Raw genomic sequence first — 27,064 nt, 5'->3', positions numbered from 1 at the left:
TAGTCGGGAAAATACAGTAATTTTCCACCCAATTGGGGGGGGGGGGGGGGGGGGGCATGTTATTTTGTAGACTAACAGATACTACATTGATTCATTTGGAAACAATTAAGGTATGTAAACAAATATTTTTGTATAAATAACTCATTTCACAACATATATATCTGGAACTTACAGTCCGGTGCGGCTAATACATGGAAACAAATATGTTTTTCTTGTAAAATTTAGTTGCTGTAGCTTATATACCAGTATGCTTTGTAGTCGGGAAAATATGGTAATTTTCCACCAAAAGTTGGGGGAAACATGTTATTTTGTAGACTAACAGATACTACATTGCATCATTTGGAAACAATTAAGGTATGTAAATAAATATTTCTGTATAAATAACTCATTTCACAACGTATATATCTGCGACTTACAGTCCGGTGCGGCTAATACATGGAAAAAAATATGTTTTTCTTCTCAAATGTAGTGGGTGTAGCTTATATACCAGGATGCTTTGTAGTCGGGAAAATACGGTAATTTTCCACCAAATGGGGGGGGGGGGGGGGGGGGGCGACATGTTATTTTGTAGACTAACAGATACTACTTTGCTTCATTTGGAAACAATTAAGGTATGTAAATAAATATTTCTGTGTAAATAACTCATTTCACAACGTATATATCTGCGACTTACAGTCCGGTGCGGCTAATACATGGAAACAAATGTTTTTCTTGTAAAATTTAGCGGGTGTAGCTTTTATACCAGTATGCTTTGTAGTCGGGAAAATACGGTAATTTTCCACCAAATAGGGGGGGAAACATGTTATTTTGTAGACTAACAGATACTACATTGCTTCATTTGGAAACAATTAAGGTATGCAAATAAATATTTTTGTGTAAATAACTCATTTCACAACGTATATATCTGCGACTTACAGTCCGGTGCGGCTAATACATGGAAACAAATGTTTTTCTTGTAAAATTTAGTGGGTGTAGCTTATATACCAGTATGCTTTGTAGTCGGGAAAATACGGTAATTTTCCACCAAAAGTTGGGGGGAAAACATGTTATTTTGTAGACGACCAGATACTACTTTGCTTCATTTGGAAACAATCAAGGTATGTAAATAAATATTGCTGTGTAAATAACACATTTCACAACGTATATATCTGCAACTTACAGTCCGGTGCAGCTAATACATGGAAAAAAATATGTTTTTCTTGTAAAATTTAGTGGGTGTAGCTTATATACCAGTATGCTTTGTAGTCGGGAAAATATGGTAATTTTCCACCAAAAGTTGGGGGGAAACATGTTATTTTGTAGACTAACAGATACTACATTCCTTCATTTGGAAACAATTAAGGTATGTAAATAAATATTTCTGTGTAAATAACACATTTCACAACGTATATATCAGCAACTCAGTCCGGTGCAGCTAATACATGGAAAAAATGTTTTTCTTGTAAAATTTTGTGGGTTTAGCTTATATACCAGTATGCTTGGTAGTCGGGAAAATACGGTAATTTTCCACCAAAAGTTGGGAGGAAACATGTTATTTTGTAGACTAACAGATCCTACTTTGCTTCATTTGGAAACAATTAAGGTTTGTAAACAAATATTTCTGTCTAAATAACTCATTTCACAACATAAATATTTGCAACTTACAATCTGGTGCGGCTAATACATGGGGAAAAAAAATAATTATTGTAAAATTTAGTGGGTGTAGCTTATATACCAGTATGCTTTGTAGTCGAGAAAATATGGTAATTTTCCACCAAATGGGGGGGGGGGGCGACATGTTATTTTGTAGACGACCAGATACTACTTTGCTTCATTTGGAAACAATTAAGGTCTGTAAACAAATATTTCTGTGTAAATAACTTATTTCACAATGTATATATCTGTGACTTATTTATGGAAACCAATTGTTTTCTTCTGTGATTTAATGGGTGCGGCTTATATGCGCTCTATAGTCCGGAAAATACAATACTTATTATTATGACTAATTACAATAATACTATTATAGGTTTAAGGCTCCACTTTGGTAACGACTACAGTAATTTTGCTCAGTTTATGTAGGCCAGCTGGTACTTTGAGATCAACAGATTGGTTCAGGAAAGATTTTCAATAATCTGTCAATAATCCATTACCAGTTGGCATCCTGCCTATGATTGATCTCCGAGCGAACAGTCTCATTAGGGAAAATGTACTGATGAGTATGGACTGTGGCTGCCAGGACACCTGTGGTCAGTCCGACTCGGAAGCCCCTAGAATTTAGACACGGCAGTGGCGCTGCGGTCTGGCCCCTGGGTGGATTTGAACTCCTCTACGGCCGCCCCGTTTACACCAGCTGTCTCGCCCTAATCACAGTCCGTCAGACGCCTCCCGATACCCAACACAGACCGGTCCGTGTCAAACGGGAGATTACCCGAGCGTGTCTCTGGCAGCCAACGCTCGCCGGCGTTGGACGCTGTACGAGAGCCAGCGTGGCCGCCTCCGCTTTGAGCTGCTTGGAACAGAAGCCGCGTCTGGACCGAGGAGATTGTCCCACACCAGAGTGCAGAGTCTGAGGTCCGACATACACGCTCGGGTGATTCCAGTCCTCACTTTTTACCAAACATGTTTATCTCACAGGATATCTTGTCAAGGAGACAACCCAGCAGAGACACACGGTTCTTTCTTGATGAGCAGCAAACATGGCAGGAAGGATCCGGAACTTGCTTGTTCGAAACATTACCATTTGGTACCGTTTTTGTGGATTTGGGATCTGCATAATTTACCCAAAGTGCTTTGGTTGACTCCACCATAGTTAAATAGTTCGTACATGCACACGCATCCTCTGTTGTTGTCATTTCTAATACCAAGTAGTATATAGTTTTACTAGAGTTGTACTAGTATAGTACTGCGATACTAATGAATCATATTCGGTACTATACCGCCTCTAAAAAGTACCCTTTCCCCACCTCCCTTTTTTTAACGGGCATGACGGCGCGTCGTCACGTCGTAACATTGCTGGTTTTACGAGCAGAGGAGCATGTTCGGCAGTGCACACACACAGAGTACTTACAAGCAGACACAGTGTGGAGACAGAAAAGGTAGAACGGACGAATTTTGGTGTAAAAACTAACGATAAATGTGAAACACCCTCAGGAAGAAGTGCTTTAAAATGTGTTTTAGCTACTTCTAAATCACTAATCCCGGCCTCCATGGCGAAAAATAAAGAAAGTTTCTTACAAGTAACATTATCACTGGAGGACGAGGAATTGCTAAACATGCTTCACTACACACCGTAGTAGGATACAATTGCTCACCGGCATCACAATGTAAACAAACGTCATGGGTGGATCTACACCTGACATCCACTGTAATGATACCAAGTACAGGAGCGTATCTAGTCGATACTACTATGATTACATCGATATTTTTTTATAGTCACAAAATAATTTTATTTTTTTTAATTCATATTATGTTTATAAAGTCAGTAAATATGTCCCTGGACACATGAGGACTTTGAATATGACCAATGTATGATCCTGTAACTACTTGGTATCGGATCGATACCTAAATACCAAAACTAATGTAAAGTATCAAAGAAGAGAGGAATAAGTGATTATTACATTTTAACAGAAGTGTAGATAGAACATGTTGAAACAGAAAATAAGCAGATATTAACAGTAAATGAACAAGTACATTAATAGTCAATTTTTACAGATTGTCCTTTATAATGTGTACAAAATAATAGGTGTATAAATGACACAATATGTTACTGCATACGTCAGCAGACTAATTAGGAGCCTTTGTTTGTTTACTTACTACTAAAAAGACAAGTTGTCTAGTATGTTCACTATTTTATTTAAGGACTAAATTTCAATAATAAACATATGTTTCATTTACCCTAAGATTTTTTTGTTAAAATAAAGACAATGTGGCAGCATGGTGGTAGAGGGGTTAGTGCATCTGCCTCACAATACGAAGGTCCTGAGTAGTCTTGGGTTCAATCCCGGGCTCGGGATCTTTCTGTGTGGAGTTAGCATGTCCTCCCCGTGACTGCGTGGGTTCCCTCCGGGTACTCCGGCTTCCTCCCACTTCCAAAGACATGCACCTGGGGATAGGTTGATTGGCAACACTAAATTGGCCCTAGTGTGTGGATGTGAGTGTGAATGTTGTCTGTCTATCTGTGTTGGCCCTGCGATGAGGTGGCGACTTGTCCAGGGTATACCCCGCCTTCCGCCCGATTGTAGCTGAGATAGGCTCCAGCGCCCCCCGCGACCCCAAAAAAAGGGAATAAGCGGTAGAAAATGGATGGATGGATAAAGACAATGTCATTTTTTTGTGGTCCCCTTTATTTAGAAAAGTATAGAAAAGTATCAAAATACATTTTGATACGGGTACCAAAATATTGGTATCGAGACAACCCTACTGTATATATAATAAGCAAATATTACATAAGTTATATTTTACATTGCTACTATGGTACATTTTTAGTCTACTTTTTACTTTTTGTTTGTGCCCTTGTGTGCATTATCCTTTCCATCCTTTGTAACTGAACTACTGTGGAGGGCGGTAGAGCTCGGTTGTGTCAGCAACTTGAGGGTTCCAGGTTCGATCCCCGCTTCCGCCAACCTAGTCACTGCCGTTGTGTCCTTGGGCAAGGCACTTGACCCACCTGCTCCCAGTGCCACCCACACTGCTTTAAATGTAACTTAGATATTGGCTTTCACTATGTAAAAGTGCTTTGAGTCACTGGAGAAAAGCGCTATATAAATATAATTCACTTCACTACTGTGTGGAACAAATTCCCTTGTGGATCATTAAAGTTTATCTAAGTCAGTGTTTTTCACACTAGTGTTATGTGGGCTCTGTACCGAGGATGTTGTTGTGGCTTGTGCAGCCCTTTGAGACACTTGTGATTTAGGGCTATATAAGTAAACATTGACTGATTGATTGATTGATTCAGTCTGGTGTGCCGTGGGAGATGATCTAATTTCACCTATTTGGGTTAAAAATATTTTTTGCAAACCAGTAGTTATAGTCTACAAATGATGTGTTGTTGTTGAGTGTCGGTGCTGTCTAGAGCTGGGCAGGGTAACCGTGTAATACTCTTCCATATCAGTAGGTGGCAGCCGGTAGCTAATTGCTTTGTAGATGTCGGAAACAGCGGGAGGCAGAGTGCAGGTAAAAAAGGTGTCTAATGCTTAAACCAAAAATAAACAAAAGGTGAGTGCCCCTAAGAAAAGGCATTGAAGCTTAGGGAAGGTTATGCAGAACAAAACTAAAACTGAACTGGCTACAAAGTAAACAAAAACAGAATGCTGGACGACAGCAAAGACTTACTGTGGAGCAAAGACAAAGTACATCCGAAGATGACATGACAATCGACAATGTCCCCACAAAGAAGGATAAAAACAACTGAAATATTCTTGATTGCTAAAACAAAGTAGATGCGGGAAATATCGCTCATAGGAAGACATGAAACTGCTACAGGAAAATACCAAAAAAAAGAGAAAAAGCCACCAAAATAGGAGCGCTACACACAGGAAAACAGCAAAAAAGTCCAAATAAGTCAGGGGGTGATGTGACAGGTGGTGACAGTACATCTACTTTGAGACAAGAGCTATAGTGATGCATGCTTGGTTATGCTTTAAAGTCATATCCAACAATTGCGACAACAACTTTTTACTGTCAACTGAGTTTCGTTTTTTACTGATTTCTGCTGGTGGTGTGCCTCCGCATTTTTTCAACGCAAAAAATGTGCTTTGGCTCAAAAAAGGTTGAAAAACACTGCTCTAAGTCTAAATATGAACTTGCCGGAGGACTACAACTTCCTTATGAGGATCACCAATAAGATGGCACCTGTTTCATTAAAGGGGAACATTATCACAATTTCAGAAGGGTTAGAACCATTAAAAATCAGTTCCCAGTGGCTTATTATATTTTTCAAAGTTTTTTTCAAAATTTTACCCATCACGCAATATCCCTAAAAAAAGCTTCAAAGTGCCTGATTTTAACCATCGTTATATACACCCGTCCATTTTCCTGTGACGTCACATAGTGATGCCAACACAAACAAACTCGGCGGAAAGAACAGCAAGCTATAGCGACATTAGCTCGGATTCAGACTCGGATTTCAGCGGTTTAAGCGATTCAACAGATTAGGCATGTATTGAAACGGATGGTTGTAGTGTGGAGGCAGGTAGCGAAAACGAAATTGAAGAAGAAACTGAAGCTATTGAGCCATATCGGGTTGAACCGTATGCAAGCGAAACCGACACGACAGCCAGCGACACGGGAGAAAGCGAGGACGAATTCGGCGATCGCCTTCTAACCAACGATTGGTATGTGTTTGTTTGGCATTAAAGGAAACTAACAACTATGAACTAGGTTTACAGCATATTAAATACATTTGGCAACAACATGCACTTTGAGAGTGCAGACAGCCCAGTTTTCATCAATTAATATATTCTGTAGACATACCCTCATCCGCGCACAGGTGTGCGCGTGTGCAATATATCTCCATGCCTCATTCCGCAGAGAGTTGTTGCCATGACAGAGCAGGTTAGTCCAGAGCAAAAGTCAATGGTCAACAGGTGTCCGTGAGGGAATGGCGGAAGGCAATATGGGAAATATATTTGACTTAGTGTTCAGTGGTTTCGGAAATTACGATCAACCAAGGTTTGGATCGTATTGGACAAATTTGCGCATGTAAACATGGCTACCGTATTTTTCGGACTATAAATAATCCTTTCATTTTCTCAGAACTCAACAGTGCGCCTAATGTACGGGATCATTTTGGTTGTGCTTACCGACCTCGAAGCTATTTTTATTTGGTACATGGTGGAATTACAAGTGTGACCAGTAGATGGCAGTCACACATAAGAGATATGTGTAGACTGCAATATGATGGCAGTCGCACATAAGAGATACGTGTAGACTAGGGATGTCCGATAATGGCTTTTTTGTCGATATCCGATATTCCGATACTGTCCAACTCTTAATTACCGATTCCGATATATGCCGTCGTGGAATTAACACATTATTATGCCTAATTTGGACAACCAGGTATGGTGAAGATAAGGTCCTTCTTAAAAATATTAATAAAATAAAATAAGATAAATAAATTTAAAACATTTTCTTGAATAAAAAAGAAAGTAAAACAATTATATTGAAACTAGTAATTAATGAAAATGAGTAAAATTAACTGTTTAAGGTTAGTACTATTAGTGGACCAGCAGCAGCTTACAGACTGTATCTCTTGCAGACTGTATTGATATATATTGATATATAATGTAGGAACCACAATATTAATAACAGAAAGAAACAACCCTTTTGTGTGAATGAGTGTAAATGGGGGAGGGAGGTTATTTGGGTTGGTGCACTATTTGTAAGTGTATCTTGTGTTTTTTATGTTGATTTAAAAAAGAAATAAATAAAAAAAGAAATAAAACAATACCGATAAAAAAAAAAAAAATACCGATAATTTCCGATATTACATTTTAAAACATTTATCGGCTGATAATAGCGGCCGATAAATGCTTTAAAATCACATCTCTGGCGTAGACTGCAATATGACGCCAGTAAACAACACCAACATTTTATATGCTCCATTGAGAATATAGAACATTACACACGGCACTCAAAAATCTATCAAAAATGTTTTAGTACGACTTTGGTAATAAATGATAAATGGGTTATACTTGTATAGCGCTTTTCTACCTTCAAGGTACTCAAAGCGCTTTGACACTATTTCCACATTCACCCATTCACACACTGATGGCGGGCGCTGCCATGCAAGGCCCTAACCACCATCCATCAGGAGCAAGGGTGAAGTGTCTTGCTCAAGGACACAACGGACGTGACGAGGTTGGTAGAAGGTGGGGATTGAACCAGGAACCCTCAGGTTGTTGGCACGGCCACTCTCCCAACCGCGCCACGCCGCCCCCCCCAAGCTATGAAACCGCGCCGCTTGATGGATTGTACTGTGCTTCAACATAGGAGTATTATTAATGTCCTGGGCATGACGTTAAAGTGCTCCTCTATGGGGTCTTGGGGCTCTAGGAGGTTACTACGGTTACGCCAGGTGGCCCTTGGCAAAGGCCTAGTACCTGACTTCCCCCTAGCCAGGGATACGGTGAAGACCTCAACGGCGGAGCAGGCGGAAGACGGTAGATGTAAGAACTACCACAACGGCTGCGATGGCGGAAGAAGGCACCCCCACATCCATGTGGGCCCAGTTATGGGGAAATAACAACCCAAGACCTCAACGGTGGAACAGGCGGAGGATGATTGCTAATAGGGATGTCCGATGATGGCTTTTTGCCGATATCCGATATTCCGATATTGTCCAACTCTTTAATTACCGATACCGATATCAACCGATACTGATATCAACCAATATATACAGTCGTGGAATTAACACATTATTATGCCTAATTTGACAAACCAGGTATGGTGAAGATATGGTACTTTTTTTTTTTTAATTCATAAAATAAAATAAAATAAATAAATTAAAAACATTTTCTTGAATAAAAAGAAAGTAAAACAATATAAAAACAGTTACATAGAAACTAGTAATTAATGAAAATGAGTAAAATTAACTGTTAAAGGTTAGTACTATTAGTGGACCAGCAGCACGTACAATCATGTGTGCTTACGGACTGTATCCCTTGCAGACTGTATTGATATATATTGATATATAATGTAGGAACCAGAATATTAATAACAGAAAGAAACAACCCTTTTGTGTGAATGAGTGTGAATGGGGGAGGGAGGTTTTTTGGGTCGGTGCACTAATTGTAAGTGTATCTTGTGTTTTTTATGTTGATTTAATAATTTTTTTAATTTTTTTTAAACAAACAAAAAAAAACGATACCGACAATAAAAAAAACGATACCGATAATTTCCGATACTACATTTTAACGCATTTATCGGCCGATATTATCAGACATCTCTAATTGCTAACCCTATAGATCGTCACAACGGCTGATGAAGGCTGCAGCAGAAAAGGGTCCCCAGTCGTCTTGGACTCCATGCCACTGGACCCTGACCCGGATCTGTCAAGGATCGTGTGGTGTCTGTCTGTGCACCAGTCTCCCCACGTTAAACAAAAACACGCACAGGCATCTTCCATAAAGGGATACCCCCCTACCAGGAGGATCGTCATACTCGCTTCCAGTGACCGCCAATGATGATTATTATGGTGTGTGTATAAGCTAAGACATTATCTGTTTCGCAATATTATGCAAAACCACCTTTTCATACTGACGGAGGCAGATAATTAGATATATCCATATTTGTGTGTTACTTCTTTTAAATCATAGTCATATTACAAAACAGCTAGTGTTCTTCTTCCAATTGTGGTCTTTTGGTTGTCTGCAAGTACTGTGTGCTAACCTTGACTTTAGGAATGTAAGGAGGACGGATACTCCTTTTCCTTATCTGTTCCTGTGCCCAGCTGAGGAGGACAATGGGCATGTGTTTGGGCTGAAAATAGAGACAACGAGGGTGGGAGCGAGAGACACTATATAGAAGAGAAGGTTTCCATATTTTAGATCAGACCATCTTAGCTGCGCGATTGAATGTTCTATGCTGGACTGGTCTCATTCTATTTCCAAAGCTTTGGAGATAAAATTACAAAATACCTATTCTGTCTCTGGTGGTTCTTCTACTCAGCTTTACGTGTCATAAAAGAGCTTGGGAGTGGCCAGCAACTTGAATTCCCTGGGAGGAACAACTGGTCCAAACGCAACAATACCTTCTGGTACCTGCTGATCTGTATTTGAGATCTGCATAAGTCCTGAAAATTTGCGTAAGCCCGCCTTTGTGGTCCGTGGCAACATCGTAGTCGATAGAGAAAAGGAAGAAGCTTATTTTATTGATATGTGACATTCATCCTCCGCTGTTGCCATTTCTAGTATAAAGTAGTGTAAAGTTCTTACTTATATCTGTCAGTAAACTCGCCATGGAAGCGCTAAAACATACAGGTGTAGTGAGTTTACATTATTCACCCAAGGAACTTTAGTTATTAGAGAGCTCCGGTCGGACGGTTTTTCACGGGACACATTTCCGACGGATGACGAGATGCTGTTCCGTTATCGATTGAAGTCTGAATGTCATTAAAACAGTTAGCGCCATCTTTTGACACTTCTTCCACTCCTGTCCTTGCACGCTACACCGCTACAACAAAGATGACAGGGAGAAGACGCCGTCGAAGGTGAGCCACGTAAATAAGACCCGCCCACAAAACATCCTGAAGCGACTGTCAGAAAGCGACTTGAAGATGGTGTGTAAAACATCATCTATGCAACATTTTGAGCAAAGAACCACCATCACATGTTATGTAGACCACAAGGAAGTCTTTTACATTTAGAAAAAAATAATCATAATATGACCCCTTTAATGCGCCTTATAATCGTCCGGAAAATCCGATACTGTGAAGCAGAACAGGAACTGGGCCACATGCCATACCGAGTCAACACACCTCCATTAAACCAGTAAACGGGCCACCATGTGTTGCGGTCTACTGGGTATTTGTTTCCCTTCTGTTCTTCCATTGCAAAGCATGAGGGACTAATATGGTTCTTTGAGATTAAAGCTCGGCGGACTAAAGAGAATTGGTTGACATCTGGAAGATGATGTAAAAAGACAACGGGGCTGTTTTCGTCACAATGTTCTTCTTTCCCGACCAAAGACAACAAACATTGGCTTATTTTACGTCTTATAAGCTCATCCTGTGATCGGACGTGTGCCAAGACTGGAGTTGTCACAGCAGTTGGCTCTAAAACGGGTTGTTTTGATAGTAGGTTAATATAACTAATGAAGACACTTACATCATGTGTTGACTTCATTATAACACGTATATAAGACAAAGTCATTTTGATAGTAGGCTAATATAGCTAATATAGACACTTACATCATGTGTTGTCTTCATTATAACACTTGTATAAGACTTTTAAAGTAATTTTGATAGTAGGCTAATACAGCTAATATAGACACTTGCATCATGTGTTGCCTTCATTATATCACTTATATAAGACTTTTAAAGTCGTTTTGATAGTAGGCTAATACAGCTAATATAGACACTTGCATCGTGTGTTGCCTTCATTATAACACTTATATAAGACTTTTAAAGTCATTTTGATAGTAGGCTAATATAACTAATGTCAGGCTTGTCCCTGACAGTTTGACTGTGTTTTAGTTTTTTCTCTGAGTTTGTCTTAGTTTTCTGTCCAGCACTTTTATTTTGTCTTTATTTCCTACTTGTCTCCCTGAGTGCTGTGTCCCCTCAGCTGTGGCTGATTGGCACCTGGCCACACCTGGTGTCAATCAGCCAGCTGCTATTTATACCTGCCCTACCCTCCAGTCACTGCTGGATCATTGTCACTACTACCTGTCTTAACACGTGTCGTTGTAGCCCTGTCTACTTTTGTTTCACTCTGCTCATGTCCTAGTTCCTTCGTGTCACAGTAAGTGTTTTTGGTTTCTTGTCCACAGTTAGCCTCTGTGCTATTTTAGTTCATAGCCAAGTTTGTTCTCCGCCTTGTGCGCGCTTTTTGTTACCCTTTCGTTTGTAGTTTTGCCTTAGTGTTTATTAAATCATGTTTTTTCGTACAATGCCTTCCGCCTTCTCTGCATCTTGGGGTTCGTCACCTACAAACTCTGACATAATGATCCAGCCAAATTCGAACCTCGCAGACATGTCCATGGCGGAGAGGATGAACAAGGCTTTGGAATTAATGGATAAATTAAAGAAAAGTTCGGCCTCATTCCAAGCCCTCTCCCACCCACCCCTGTCGTCTGTGGGCCTATCTGGTGATGTCTGGGATCCGTCCCTTGAGGGGGGGGCTATGAGTGGCTGTGCAGCTAGGGAGGCACAGCTACTTCTCGCCCCAGTGGGTCTGCAAAAGACAACGCCATCATCTCAGGTGGGTCTGCAACAAGCGCCACCATCATTTCCGGTGGGCCGGCAGACGCCACCATCATCTCCGTTGGGTCTGCAACCTACGGCGCCACCATGCACTCCGGTGGGCCGGCAGACGCCACCATGCACTCCGGTGGGCCGGCAGACGCCACCATGCAGTCCGGTGGGCCGGCAGACGCCACCATGCAGTCCGGTGGGCCGGCAGACGCCACCATGCAGTCCGGTGGGCCGGCAGACGCCACCATGCAGTCCGGTGGGCCGGCAGACGCCACCATGCAGTCCGGTGGGCCGGCAGACGCCACCATGCACTCCGGTGGGTCTACAACCGACGGCACCACCATCCTCCTGTCCGGTGGGCCAGCAGCAGACGGCGCCACCATCCTCCTCTCCGGTGGGCCAGCAGCAGACGGCGCCACCATCCTCCTCTCCGGTGGGCCAGCAGCAGACGGCGCCACCATCCTCCTCTCCAGTGGGCCAGCAGCAGACGGCGCCACCATCCTCCTCTCCGGTGGGCCAGCAGCAGACGGCGCCACCATCCTCCTCTCCGGTGGGCCAGCAGCAGAGGGCGCCACCATCCTCTTCTCCGGTGGGCCAGCAGCAGAGGGCGCCACCATCCTCTTCTCCGGTGGGCCAGCAGCAGAGGGCGCCACCATCCTCTTCTCCGGTGGGCCAGCAGCAGAGGGCGCCACCATCCTCTTCTCCGGTGGGCCAGCAGCAGAGGGCGCCACCATCCTCTTCTCCGGTGGGCCAGCAGCAGAGGGCGCCACCATCCTCTTCTCCGGTGGGCCACCAGCAGAGGGCGCCACCATCCTCTTCTCCGGTGGGCCACCAGCAGAGGGCGCCACCATCCTCTTCTCCGGTGGGCCAGCAGCAGAGGGCGCCACCGCCATCCTCTTCTCCGGTGGGCCAGCAGCAGAGGGCGCCACCGCCATCCTCTTCTCCGGTGAGCCAGCAGAGGGCGCCACCGCCATCCTCCCCGGTGGGCCAGCAGAGGGCGCCACCGCCATCCTCCCCGGTGGGCCAGCAGAGGGCGCCACCGCCATCCTCCCCGGTGGGCCAGCAGAGGGCGCCACCGCCATCCTCCCCGGTGGGCCAGCAGAGGGCGCCACCGCCATCCTCCCCGGTGGGCCAGCAGAGGGCGCCACCGCCATCTTCTTCGGTGGGCCAGCAGAGGGCGCCACCGCCATCTTCTCCGGTGGGCCAGCAGAGGGCGCCACCATCGTCTCCGGTGGGTTCTCCCACACCGGCGGACGAGCCGCCTCGCCAATTGCGGCGGCGTTCAACTCGCCGTCGCCACCTAACTCTTCCCCGCTGGTTGCGGGGACACTTAGCCTGGTGGCCCACCTCCTTGTCCTCCCTCCACCCTCCCGTGACTTTGGACTTTTTTGGGGCGGGGGGGGGGGTTCTAGAACGTCTGGTATCCGTTATAGGAAGGGGGGCTACTGTCAGGCTTGTCCCTGACAGTTTGACTGTGTTTTAGTTTTTTCTCTGAGTTTGTCTTAGTTTTCTGTCCAGCACTTTTATTTTGTCTTTATTTCCTACTTGTCTCCCTGAGTGCTGTGTCCCCTCAGCTGTGGCTGATTGACACCAGGTGTGGCCAGGTGCCAATCAGCCAGCTGCTATTTATACCTGCCCTACCCTCCAGTCACTGCTGGATCATTGTCATCACTACCTGATTGTCATTGCCGATGTCATTGTAGTGTCTACCTGTCCTTGTCGCTGTCGTCATAGCGTTAAGCTGTTCCTTATAGCTATTTACGGTTGGTTTCTCCTAGCTTCTTGTTTTCCTGTTAGCCAGATCCTGTTAGCCGTTTGCTATTTCCAGTTTTTCTGTTTTCTGGTTCCTGTTTCCATTTTGCCTGTTCCTAGTTTGTGTTTTTACTTTATTTCGAACATTAAATCATGTTTTCCCATATAACGCCTTCCGCCTTCTCTGCATCTTGGGGTTCGCGTCCTACAAACTCTGACAACTAATATAGACACATCATGTGTTGTCTTCATTTTAACACGTATATAAGACTTTTAAAGTCATTTTGATAGTAGGCTAATATAGACACATCATGTGTTGACTTCATTTTAACACGTATATAAGACTTTTAAAGTCATTTTGATAGTAGGCTAATATAACTAATATAGACACATCATATGTTGTCTTCATTATAACACTTGTATAAGACTTTTAAAGTCATTTTGATAGTAGGCTAATATAGACACTTACATCATGTGTTGCCTTCATTATAACACTTATATAAGACTTTCAAAGTAATTTTGATAGTAGGCTAATATAGACAATTAGTGTGTTGCCTTCATTACAACACTTATATAAGACTTTCAAAGTAATTTTGATAGTAGGCTAATATAGACACTTACATCATGTGTTGCCATCATTATCAGACTTTTAAAGTCATTTTGATAGTAGGCTAATATAGACACTTACATCATGTGTTGCCTTCATTATAACACTTATACAAGACTTTTAAAGTCATTTTGATAGTCGGCTAATATAGACACTTACATCATGTGTTGCCATCATTATCAGACTTATATAAGGCTTTTCACGGCTCCAGACAGATTTATTTTTTGTATTTTTGGTTCAATACGGCTCTTTCAACAATTTTGGGTTGCCGACCCCCGTCGGAGTGTCTGAGTTGGGTTCCTCCAATCCAATCGATGTCGACACTCTTAAACGACACGGTTTAGTCTAACAGCCTCTGGCAGCCTTTCCAGACAACAATGGGGGTAGTTTTTGTAGTCACTGAGTGTCCTGAATGCCACCTAAGTGTCTTTGCGCCCAAGGTGCCGACAAGGAGACGGGTGTGGACATGTTTTACCCTTTCCGTGCCAACTCCTTCCCTGGGCGGGTGAACGTGCATGCTCATCATTTACACCTGCATCCCTCTGGTGCCTCGGTCCTGTCGGGAACATCAGGTAACCATGGCAACAGCAGCCCGGGCAGGAATAAAATGGGAAAGTTTGCGATGCAGCGCCACATACAAAAACAAGGCCACATCAGTTTGTTTTTTTTGTGTGTGTGCACTACTTAGCTAAACATCTGCTTGTCGGTTTTTGTTGGAGGATGGCCTTAGAACATCTAGACTTGTCAAACACCTGATGTGCGCCAATTAAAGCGCAAAAGAAGGTCAGTGGAACAGAGCCCCGCAAATAAATATGCTCTTAAGGGATTAGGACGCTAACTTCTACAGCCCCCGTGGGATGCTATCGTGCCGTAGGCAGATTACAGTCGCAAACACGCTGGAGTGCATGAGAGCCAAGGTGTTTATTCCCCGCCGCCGCGTTGACGACGGTAACCCTTTAGATCGTCCCGGGATCTAGGAATTGGAAAACAAAATATTACCTAATCAGCTGCGGAGGCGGTAAGCTTGAACCGGCACGACAAGAAGGCGTCGATCTTGGAAACGACGTTGAGGAGAGAGGGAAGAAGGTCGATGTGTTTTGACGGTGAGCGGCGTTGACGGCGGCAATCAAAGCGGCCGAGTGCGAGGTGCCACCGCGGCGAGTGGAGTGTGGAAGTGACAGGTGTTTAGCTCGGAGTACTGAGGCTGAGTGTTTAGCTCGGAGTCGTGAGACTGGAGAGTCAGGCACAGCCCTCAGGACATGTTCAGACGTCACGTACGGCGTGGACATTTAACCGATGTCGTACTGGTGCCCGAGTTTGGCTCAAAACTTGGGAGACCAACATTTGCGCAGCAATTTCCCAAAACAGTGCGTCTGTTGTACAAACCTCATTTCCATATGAGTTGGGAAATTGTGTTAGATGTAAATATAAACTGAATACAATGATTTGCAAATCCTTTTCAACCCATATTCAGTTGAATATGCTACAAAGACAACATATTTGATGTTCAAACTCATAACAATTAACTTTCTTACACACACTTGTTATTACATACGTTGGCCAGAGGGGGAACACTTCAAATTTTTACACACACTTATTTCATATGTTGACCACAGGGGGAGCACTTTTAAAACCGACACACAGTCAATTTGAAAAATCCCTCCTTTTTGGGACCACCCTCATTTTGATAGATTTCACCACCAGGGGTGCAAATGATCATCAAATAGTGTATTTGGTCATCCTATGGTCACATATGAGACGCGGGTTGTCTTAAGTCAGCACCGGAAGTCGTAAAATCAGCCGTTCACCTGGCGGGGGTTTTCGGGGATGAATAGGGAAGTCCTTTTTAGTATTATTTTATCATATATTGCTGCCTTTGCACCTGTCAATGTTTACATTTGTATGCACATTAAATCAACAAAAAAATCCCGACTTTGGAGCAATGTTCACGGACTCTAGTATTTGGCTCTCTATTATATGCAATGGTTTCCCGTATTGGGAGATTTCGGTCCTAACTTGTTCACATGTCCTCATACGAAAGGTACTTTTCCTTGTTGTCTCAAGAAGGGTAGAAATACACGCACACACACACACACACACACACACACACACACACACACACACACACACACACACACACACACACACACACACACACACACACACACACACACACACACACACACACACACACACACACACACACACACGTGTATTTCTTACCTTCTTGAGACATCCGAAAAATGCCTACCTCTTTAGGACCAGCCTCTCTAGATATATAAAGATGTGTATTTACAACATTAATAATATATACATACTGTGCAAATATAAACAAGTTAATGTGAAAAATGAGTTGGAATTTCACAAGAAAAAGGTCACAATTTCACAAGAAAATCTTCGAATTTTGGCAGTATTATAATAAAGGTCGTAATTGTACAAAAAAACGGAACATTTGTGCAATATTATGATAAAAGTTGGAATTGTACTCAATAAAAGTTTTAAAAGATTTTAAAAGAAAAGCTTAAAATTTTGGCAATTTTATGAAAAGAGTCGTAATTTTACTGGACAATGGTTACAATTTTTTAAGAAAACTTTTAAATTTTCGCAATATTATAATAATAATCTGAACTTTACTTGGAAAAAATTATGACAAAAGTCATAATTTTACTAAAAAAATGTCACTATTTTACAAGAACAACAAAAAAATTGGCAATATTGTGATAAGTCAGAATTTTATACGACAAATGTCACCATTTTGCATTAAAAAGTAATAGTTTTACATAAAAAAAGTAATAGTTTTACGAGAAAATATTGCAATATTACAGAAACAGACAGAATATATAATATTCCCAATTTTATAAGAAACAAGTCGACTCATTATGAGAAAAAGACTGCTTTTAGTTCATTTTTTTGTTGTTGAATTTTTTGTTTTGTAATTGGTTTTTAATCTTCATTATTTACTTCAAATTTGTACAGTATGTCTCTATATACATATTTATTTTTTATAAAAATGTTGGCCAAAGGGGGCACATTTAACTTTCTTACACACACTTGTTATTACATACGTTGGCCAGAGGGGGAGCACTTCAAATTTTTACACACACTTGTTATTTCATATGTTGACCACAGGGGGAGCACTTTTAAAACCGACATACAGTCAATTTGAAAAATCCCTCCTTTTTGGGACCACCCTCATTTTGATAGATTTCACCACCAGGGGTGCAAATGATCATCAAATAGTGTATTTGGTCATCCTATGATCACATATGAGACGCGGGTTGTCTTAAGTCAGCACCGGAAGTCGTAAAATCAGCCGTTCACCTGGCGGGGGTTTTTCGGGGATGAATAGGGAAGTCCTTTTTAGTATTATTTTATCATATATTGCTGCCTTTGCACCTGTCAATGTTTACATTTGTATGCACATTAAATCAACAAAAAAATCCCGACTTTGGAGCAATGTTCACGAACTCTAGTATTTGGCTCTCTATTATATGCAATGGTTTCCCGTATTGGGAGCATGATTTCGGCCCTAACTTGTTCACATGTCCTTATACGAAAGGTACTTTTCCTTGTTGATGTCTCAAGAAGGGTAGAAATACAAACACACACACACACACACACACACACACACACACACACACACACACACACACACACACACACACACACACACACACACACACACACACACACACACACACACACACACACACACACACACACACACACACACACACACACACACACACACACGTGTATTTCTTACCTTCTTGAGACATCCGAAAAATGCCTACCTCTTTAGGACCAGCCTTTCTAGATATATAAAGATGTGTATTTACAACATTAATAATATATACATACTGTGCAAATATAAACAAGTTAGATGTGAAAAATGAGTTGGAATTTCACAAGAAAAAGGTCACAATTTCACAAGAAAATCTTCGAATTTTGGCAGTATTATAATAAAAGGTGGTGATTTTACTCAACGCGATTTAAAATTGTACAAGAAAAACGGAACATTTGTGCAATATTATGATAAAAGTTGGAATTTTACTCAATAACAGTTTTAAAAGAATAGCTTAAAATTTAAAATTTTGGCAATTTTATGAAAAGAGTCGTAATTTTACTCGACAATGGTTACAATTTTATAAGAAAACTTTGAAATTTTGGCATTAGAATAATAATCGGAACTTTACTTGGTAAAGTTATGAAAAAAAGGCCATCATTTTACAAAAAAAATTTCACTATTTTACAAAAACAACAAAAAAATTGGCATTATTGTGATAAGTCAGAATTTTATATGACAAATGTCACCATTTTGCATTAAAAAGTCATAGTTTTACATAAAAAAAAGTAATATTTTTACGAGAAAATATTGCAATATTACAGAAACAGAATATATATTCCCAATTTTATAAGAAAAAAGTCGACTCATGAGAAAAAGACTGCTTTTGGTTAATTTTTTTGTTGTTGAATTTTTTGTTACGTAATTGGTTTTTAATCTTCATTATTCACTTCACGTTATTACAGTATGTCTCTGTATACATATTTATTTTTTATAAAAAAATTTGGCCAAAGGGGGCACATTTAACTTTCTTACACACACTTGTTATTACATACGTTGGCCAGAGGGGGAGCACTTCAAATTTTTACACACACTTGTTATTTCATATGTTGACCACAGGGGGAGCACTTTTAAAACCAATTTGAAAAATCCCTCCTTTTTGGGACCACCCTCATTTTGATAGATTTCACCACCAGGGGTGCAAATGATCATCAAATAGTGTATTTGGTCATCCTATGGTCACATATGAGACGCGGGTTGTCTTAAGTCAGCACCGGAAGTCGTAAAATCAGCCGTTCACCTGGCGGGGTTTTTCGGGGATGAATAGGGAAGTCCTTTTTAGTATTATTTTATCATATATTGCTGCCTTTGCACCTGTCAATGTTTACATTTGTATGCACATTAAATCAACAAAAAAATCCCGACTTTGGAGCAATGTTCACGGACTCTAGTATTTGGCTCTCTATTATATGCAATGGTTTTCCGTATTGGGAGCATGATTTCGGTCCTAACTTGTTCACATGTCCTTATACGAAAGGTACTTTTCCTTGTTGATGTCTCAAGAAGGGTAGAAATACAAACACACACACACACACACACACACGTGTATTTCTTAACTTCTTGAGACATCCGAAAAATGCCTACCTCTTTAGGACCAGCCTTTCTAGATATATAAAGATGTGTATTTACAACATTAATAATATATACATACTGTGCAAATATAAACAAGTTAGATGTGAAAAATGAGTTGGAATTTCACAAGAAAAAGGTCACAATTTCACAAGAAAATCTTCGAATTTTGGCAGTATTATAATAAAGGTGGTGATTTTACTCAACGCGATTTAAAATTGTACAAGAAAAACGGAACATTTGTGCAATATTATGATAAAAGTTGGAATTTTACTCAATAACAGTTTTAAAAGAATAGCTTAAAAAGAGTCGTAATTTTACTCGACAATGGTTACAATTTTTTAAGAAAACTTTGAAATGTTGGCATTAGAATAATAATCGGAACTTTTCTTGGTAAAGTTATGAAAAAAAAGGCCATAATTTTACTAAAAAAAATTCACTATTTTACAAGAACAACAAAAAAATTGGCAATATTGTGATAAGTCAGAATTTTATATGACAAATGTCACCATATTGCATTAAAAAGTAATAGTTTTACATAAGTAATATTTTTACGAGAAAATATTGCAATATTAGAGAAACAGACAGAATATATAATATTCCCAATTTTATAAGAAAAAAGTCGACTCATGAGAAAAAGACTGCTTTTAGTTCATTTTTTTTGTTGTTGAATTTTTTGTTACGTAATTGGTTTTTAATCTTCATTATTCACTTCAAGTTATTACAGTATGTCTCTATATACATATTTATTTTTTATAAAAAATTTGGCCAAAGGGGGCACATTTAACTTTCTTACACACACACTTGTTATTACATACGTTGGCCAGAGGGGGAGCACTTCAAATTTTTACACACACTTGTTATTTCATATGTTGACCAGAGGGGGAGCACTTTTAAAACCGACACACAGTCAATTTGAAAAATCCCTCCTTTTTGGGACCACCCTCATTTTGATAGATTTCACCACCAGGGGTGCAAATGATCATCAAATAGTGTATTTGGTCATCCTATGGTCACATATGAGACGCGCGTTGTCTTACGTCAGCACCGGAAGTCGTAAAATCAGCCGTTCACCTGGCGGGGTTTTTCGGGGATGAATAGGGAAGTCCTTCTTTAGTATTATTTTATCATGTATTGCTGCCTTTGCACCTGTCAATGTTTACATTTGTATGCACATTAAATCAACCAAAAAAATCCCGACTTTGGAGCAATGTTCACGGACTCTAGTATTTGTCTCTCTATTAGATGCAATGGTTTCCCGTATTGGAGCATGATTTCGGTCCTAACTTGTTCACATGGAAGGTACTTTTCCTTGTTGATGTCTCAAGAAGGGTAGAAATACAACACACACACACACACACACACACACACACACACACACACACACAGAGTACAGTATCTCTAGTTTGCGCCAACCATTTTTGGGCGAAATCATCACTCTTCATGGAGCATCCCTCGCCATGCCCGCAGGGGTCCGTCACATCTTTATAATCTGTTGGCGGGGAGGAAGGTCTTTAGAGGGACTTGCTGGAAAATGTCACGGTCAGAAATAACTGCTGACACGCCACACACAGTGGGACTTGTCGAAGGGGCGGGGGGGGTAACGGTGAAAAGGACACGACTGCTGCAGCGTGACATCGACACGTGGGCACGTAGGACACGAGAAAAATCAAGCGGGGTCTTGTTCTGGCGGCGAGACGAGCCGGCGTCCGCAAAACAGTCAGAAACTGATATTCTGATACCAATACCGATTCATCCGTGAGTGAGATCGGCCGATACCGATCACATGTATTAACTGTGAACTTTCCAATGTATTTACCGTAAATTCCAGTTGTATAATCTTCTACTTTTTTCCTACACTTTGAACCCTGCGGCTTATAAAACGGTGCGGCTAATTTCTGTATTTTTATTCGATAACAGCCATAATAAAAACAAGCAAATACATCTAGAAAGTGTTTTATTGTGGCGCCATCTGATGGACAAATTTTCTCACTGCAGGTGTCCTTCCATTTACGGGTAATGCATTTTTTTTTTTTTTCACATGGAGTGCCATGTTCGTCTTCCAGCCATCCATAGCGTTGCCACTAGTATGGATTCTCCATACATCACTCCAAGCAACGTTTTTAAGTTTTAAAATATAACTAAAACAATTCTTACTTACTAAAGCGTCCCATGTGTTATGTCTGTAGCAGTGTTTTCATGCAATTAAGGTATGTAAAAAAACATTGAATGATGTGGCGGGCCACTTTGAAATATGTGGCTGACCACACTAAATGATGTGGCTGACCACACTAAATGATGTGGAAGACCACGCTAAATGATGTGGAAGACCACGCTAAATGATGTGGCTGACCACACTAAATGACGTGGCTGACCACACTAAATGATGTGGCTGACCACACTAAATGATGACCACACTAAATGACGTGGCTGACCACACTAAATGTGGCTGACCACACAAAATGATGTGGCTGACCACACAAAATGACTTGGCTGACCACACTAAATGACTTGGCTGAACACACTAAATGACTTGGCTGAACACACTAAATGACTTGGCTGACCACACTAAATGACTTGGCTGACCACACTAAATGATGTGGCTGATCACACTAAATGACTTGGCTGACCACACTAAATTATGTGGCTGACCACACTAAATGACTTGGCTGACCACACTAAATTATGTGGCTGACCACACTAAATTACTTGGCTGACCACACTAAATGATGTGGCTGACCACACTAAATGACGTGGCTGACCACACTAAATGCTGTGGCTGACCACAGTAAATGATGTGGAAGACCACACTAAATGATGTGGCTGACCACACTAAATGATGTGGAAGACCACATTAAGTGGTGTGGGTGAACCATATTGAATGATTTACTGGGACACTTAAAATGATGTGTCGGACCACATTATTTAATGTGGTCGGCCGCCTTATTTAAAGTGAATGTGGCCGACCGTATCGAATGTAGTGGCGGGCTGTTTTTAAATGATGTAGCAGCTTACCAGATTAAATGAAGTGGCTGACCCCTTTAAATGATGTGCCGGGCCACATAAAATGATGTGACTGACATTGAATAATGTAGCAAGCCACTTAAAATGATGTGGCGGGACGTTTTTAAATGATACGGCAGACAACATTGGATGATGTGGCGGCTTACCAGATTAAATGAATTGACTTACCGGTTTAAATGATGTGCCGGGCCACATAAAATGATGTGGCTGACATTGAATAATGTAGCAAGCCACATAAAATGATGTGGCAGGCTGTTTTTAAATGAAGTGGCAGACAACATTAAATGAAGTGGCAGACAACATTGGATGATGGGACGGGCCATTTTGAATGATATGGCGGGCCACTTTGAAAGCAACATTAAATGTAGTGGTTTACCGCATTAAATAATGTGATGGACCACATTGAATATTGTGGCAGGCAACTTCAAATGATGTAATGGACCACATTGAATAACGTGGAAGACCATGTTAAATGACGTGCTAGGCCACATAAATTAAGTGGCTGACATTGAATAACGTAGCAAGCCACATAAAATGATTTGGCGGGGCGTATTTTTAAATGATGTGGCAGACAACATTAAATGAAGTGGCGGACTACATTGGATGAAGTGGCAGACAACATTGGATGAAGTGGCAGACAACATTGGATGATGCGGCGGGCCACTTTGAACGCAACATTAAATATAGTGGCTTACCGCATTAAATAGTGTGATGGACCAAATTGAATAACGTGGAAGACCACTTTAAATGATATGCTGGGCCAAATAAAATTAAGTGGCTAACATTGAATAACATAGCAAAACACATAAAATGATGTGGCGGGCTGTGTTAAATGATGTGGCAGACAACACTGGATGATGTAGCGGATTAACACATTAAATGAAGTGATGTGATGGGCCACATAAAATGAACTGGCTGACATTGAATAATGTAGCAAGCCATATAAAATGATGTGGCGGGCCGTTTTAAATGATGTGGCAGACAATATTAAATGATGTGGTGGGTCGTTTTTAAATTATGTGGCAGACAACATTGGATGATGGGACGGGCCATCTTGAATGCAACATTAAATATAGTGGCTTACCGTATTGAACAATGTGAAAAACCACATTGAATAATGTGGCAGGCCACTTCAAATGATGTGATAGTCCACATTGAATAACGTGGAAGACCAAGTTAAATGATGTGCTGGGCCACAAAATTATGTGGCTGACATTGAATAATGTAGCAAGCCACACAAAACGACGTGGCGGGCCATTTTTAAATGATGTGGCAGACAACATTGGATGATGGGGCGGGCCACTTTGAATGCAACATTAAATGTAGAGGCTTACCTCATTAAATAATGTGATGGACCACAATGAATATAGTGGAAGACCACTTCAAATGATGTGCTGGGCCACATAAAATGATGTGGCTGACATTGAATAATGTAGCAAGTCACATAAAATGATGTGGCTGGTCGTTTTTAAATAATGTGGCAGACGACATTGGATGATATCGCGGCTTATCACATTTAATGAAGTGGCTGACCGCTTTAAATTATGTGCTGGGCCAAGTAAAATGATGTGGCTGACATTGAATAATGTAGCAAACCACATAAAATTATTTGGCGGGCCATATTTAAATGAAGTGGCAGACAACACTGGATGATGTAGTGGCTGACCGCTTTAAATGATGTGCTGGGCCACATAAAATGAGGTGACTGACATTGAATAATGTAGCAAGCCACATAAAACGACGTGGCGGGCCACTTTTAAATGATGTGGCAGACAACATTAAATGATTTATTGGGACACTTTAAATGGTTGGCTGGCCAATTTAAATGATGCGTTATTTAATGTGGTTGGGCACAATATTTAAAGAGTTCGACCGTTTTAAAGAATGCGGCCGACCGCATTGAATGTGACGGGCCGTATTTAAATGATGTGGCAGACAACACTGAATGACGTAACGGCTTACCAAATAAAAGGAAGTGGCTGACATTGAATAATGTAGCAAGCTACATAAAATGATGTGGCGGGCCGTTTTTTAATGATGTGGCAGACATTGGATGATGGGACGGGCCACTATAAACGCAACATTAAATGTGTGGCTTACCGTATTAAATATTGTGATGGACCACATTGAATATCGTGACAGGCCAGATCAAATGATGTGATGGACCACATTGAATAACGTGGAAGACCACATTAAATGATGTGGCTGACATTGAACAACATGGCAGGCCACGTAAAATGATGTGGCAGGCCACGTAAAATGATGTGGCAGGCCTGATCTGGCCCCCGGGCCTTGAGTTTAAGACGTGTGGTGTAGCCTAGAGGAATGTCTGTTGAATCACAGCAGATGGGGAAGGGTCCCCCCTCCCCCCGCAGTCACAGCCAACATGCCACTGGGTGAGCGTGTCCTCTCCCTGCATGTCTAATACTTGTCTACAAACCCTGTTTCCATATGAGATGGGAAATTGTGTTAGATGTAAATATAAACGGAATACAATGATTTGCAAATCCTTTTCAACCCATATTCAATTGAATGCACTACAAAGACAACATATTTGATGTTCAAACTCATAAACTTTATTTTTTTTTTGCAAATAATAATTAACTTAGAATTTCATGGCTGCAACACGTGCCAAAGTAGTTGGGAAAGAGCATGTTCACCACTGAGCTACATGGCCTTTCCTTTTAACAACACTCAGTAAACGTTTGGGAACTGAGGAGACACATTTTTGAAGCTTCTCAGGTGGAATTCTTTCCCATTCTTGCTTGATGTACAGCTTAAGTTGTTCAACAGTCCGGGGGTCTCCGTTGTGGTATTTTAGGCTTCATAATGCGCCACACATTTTCAATGGGAGACAGGTCTGGACTACAGGCAGGCCAGTCTAGTACCCGCACTCTTTTACTATGAAGCCACGTTGATCTAACACGTGGCTTGGCATTGTCTTGCTGAAAAAAGCAGGGGCGTCCATGGTAATGTTGCTTGGATGGCAGCATATGTTGCTCCAAAACCTGTATGTACCTTTCAGCATTAATGGCGCCTTCACAGATGTGTAAGTTACCCATGTCTTGGGCACTAATACACCCCCATACCATCACACATGCTGCCTTTTCAACTTTGCGCCTATAACAATCTGGATGGTTCTTTTCCTCTTTGGTCCGGAGGACACGACGTCCACAGTTTCCAAAAACAATTTGAAATGTGGACTCGTCAGACCACAGAACACTTTTCCACTTTGTATCAGTCCATCTTAGATGAGCTCAGGCCCAGCGAAGCCGACAGCGTTTCTGGGTGTTGTTGATAAACGGTTTTCGCCTTGCATAGGAGAGTTTTAACTAACACTTACAGATGTAGCGACCAACTGTAGTTACTGACAGTGGGTTTCTGAAGTGTTCCTGAGCCCTTGTGGTGATATCCTTTACACACTGATGTTGCTTGTTGATGCAGTACAGCCTGAGGGATCGAAGGTCACGGGCTTAGCTGCTTACATGCAGTGATTTCTCCAGATTCTCTGAACCTTTTGATGATATTACGGACCGTAGATGGTGAAATCCCTAAATTCCTTGCAATAGCTGGTTGAGAAAGGTTTTTCTTAAACTGTTCAACGATTTGCTCACGTATTTGTTGACAAAGTGGTGACCCTCGCCCCATCCTTGTTTGTGAATGCCTGAGCATTTCATGGAATCTACTTTTATACCCAATTATGGCACCCACCTGTTCCCAATTAGCCTGTTCACCTGTGGGATGTTCCAAATAAGTGTTTGATGAGCATTCCTCAACTTTATCAGTATTTATTGCCACTAAGGCTGCAGCTAACGATTATTTTTCTATCGATTAATCTATAGATTATTTTTTTCGATTAATCGGTTAATCTATAGATTATTTTTTCGATTAATCTATAGATTATTTTTCCTTTTACCGATTATTTTTTTTATTTAAAATGAAGATGAAAAAATAAATGTAGGCCAGTTTTTTCAAAAGGCATGGCTTTTATTTACAAAAAAAAAAGTATGGCCACTCAGTCAACATTGACAACAACATGACAAAATATTCTGTAACAATGTAAACATTTAACAAAATTAAAAGTAGCTTATTTGCTTTTAATGTGCAAATATAAAAGTAAGCATCCAGTGCAAATCTTAATATTCTGCAATAGTATAAGCATTTCAAAAGTAAAAGTATTGCTTATTTTGCTTTAAAATGTGCAAAAATAAAGATAAACATCCAATTCAAAAAAGTGCAAAACGGAAATATTCTGTAACAACAGTGTAAACATTTCAACAAAAGTAAAAGTATTGCTTATTTGCTAAAATGTGCAAAAATAAAGATAAACATCCAATACAAAAAAGTGCAAAACGAAATATTCTGTAACAACAGTGTAAACATTTGAACAAAAGTAAAACTTTTGCTTATTTTGCTTAATAACACAACAATGATAGTATGATTAAAGTGAAAGTTAATTGTTCGTTTGTACATAGTATACGTAATTGTTAATGTTGTAAAAGGTATTTGCACAACTAATTAACGTTAGCGTTAAAGAGGAGCGCGTCTTTGTAAACACTGAACAGGCACGCCAAACGCTCCTCTCAGAGCGAAA

The 27,064-nt window shown here is 41.0% G+C and overlaps 1 protein-coding gene across 2 annotated transcripts in view; it reads right to left on the bottom strand.

Annotated features, from left to right (window-relative positions):
- The window catches only part of magi3b (membrane associated guanylate kinase, WW and PDZ domain containing 3b), a 480,566-nt gene that overhangs the window by 380,943 nt on the left and 72,559 nt on the right, over positions 1 to 27,064 (bottom strand). The window lies entirely within an intron of this gene.

Source organism: Nerophis lumbriciformis, linkage group LG03 (genome assembly GCF_033978685.3).
Source record: "Nerophis lumbriciformis linkage group LG03, RoL_Nlum_v2.1, whole genome shotgun sequence".
Taxonomy (NCBI): Eukaryota; Metazoa; Chordata; class Actinopteri; order Syngnathiformes; family Syngnathidae; genus Nerophis; species Nerophis lumbriciformis.
Note: the sequence above shows the minus strand (reverse complement) of the source record. Positions and strands in the feature narration are given on the sequence as shown.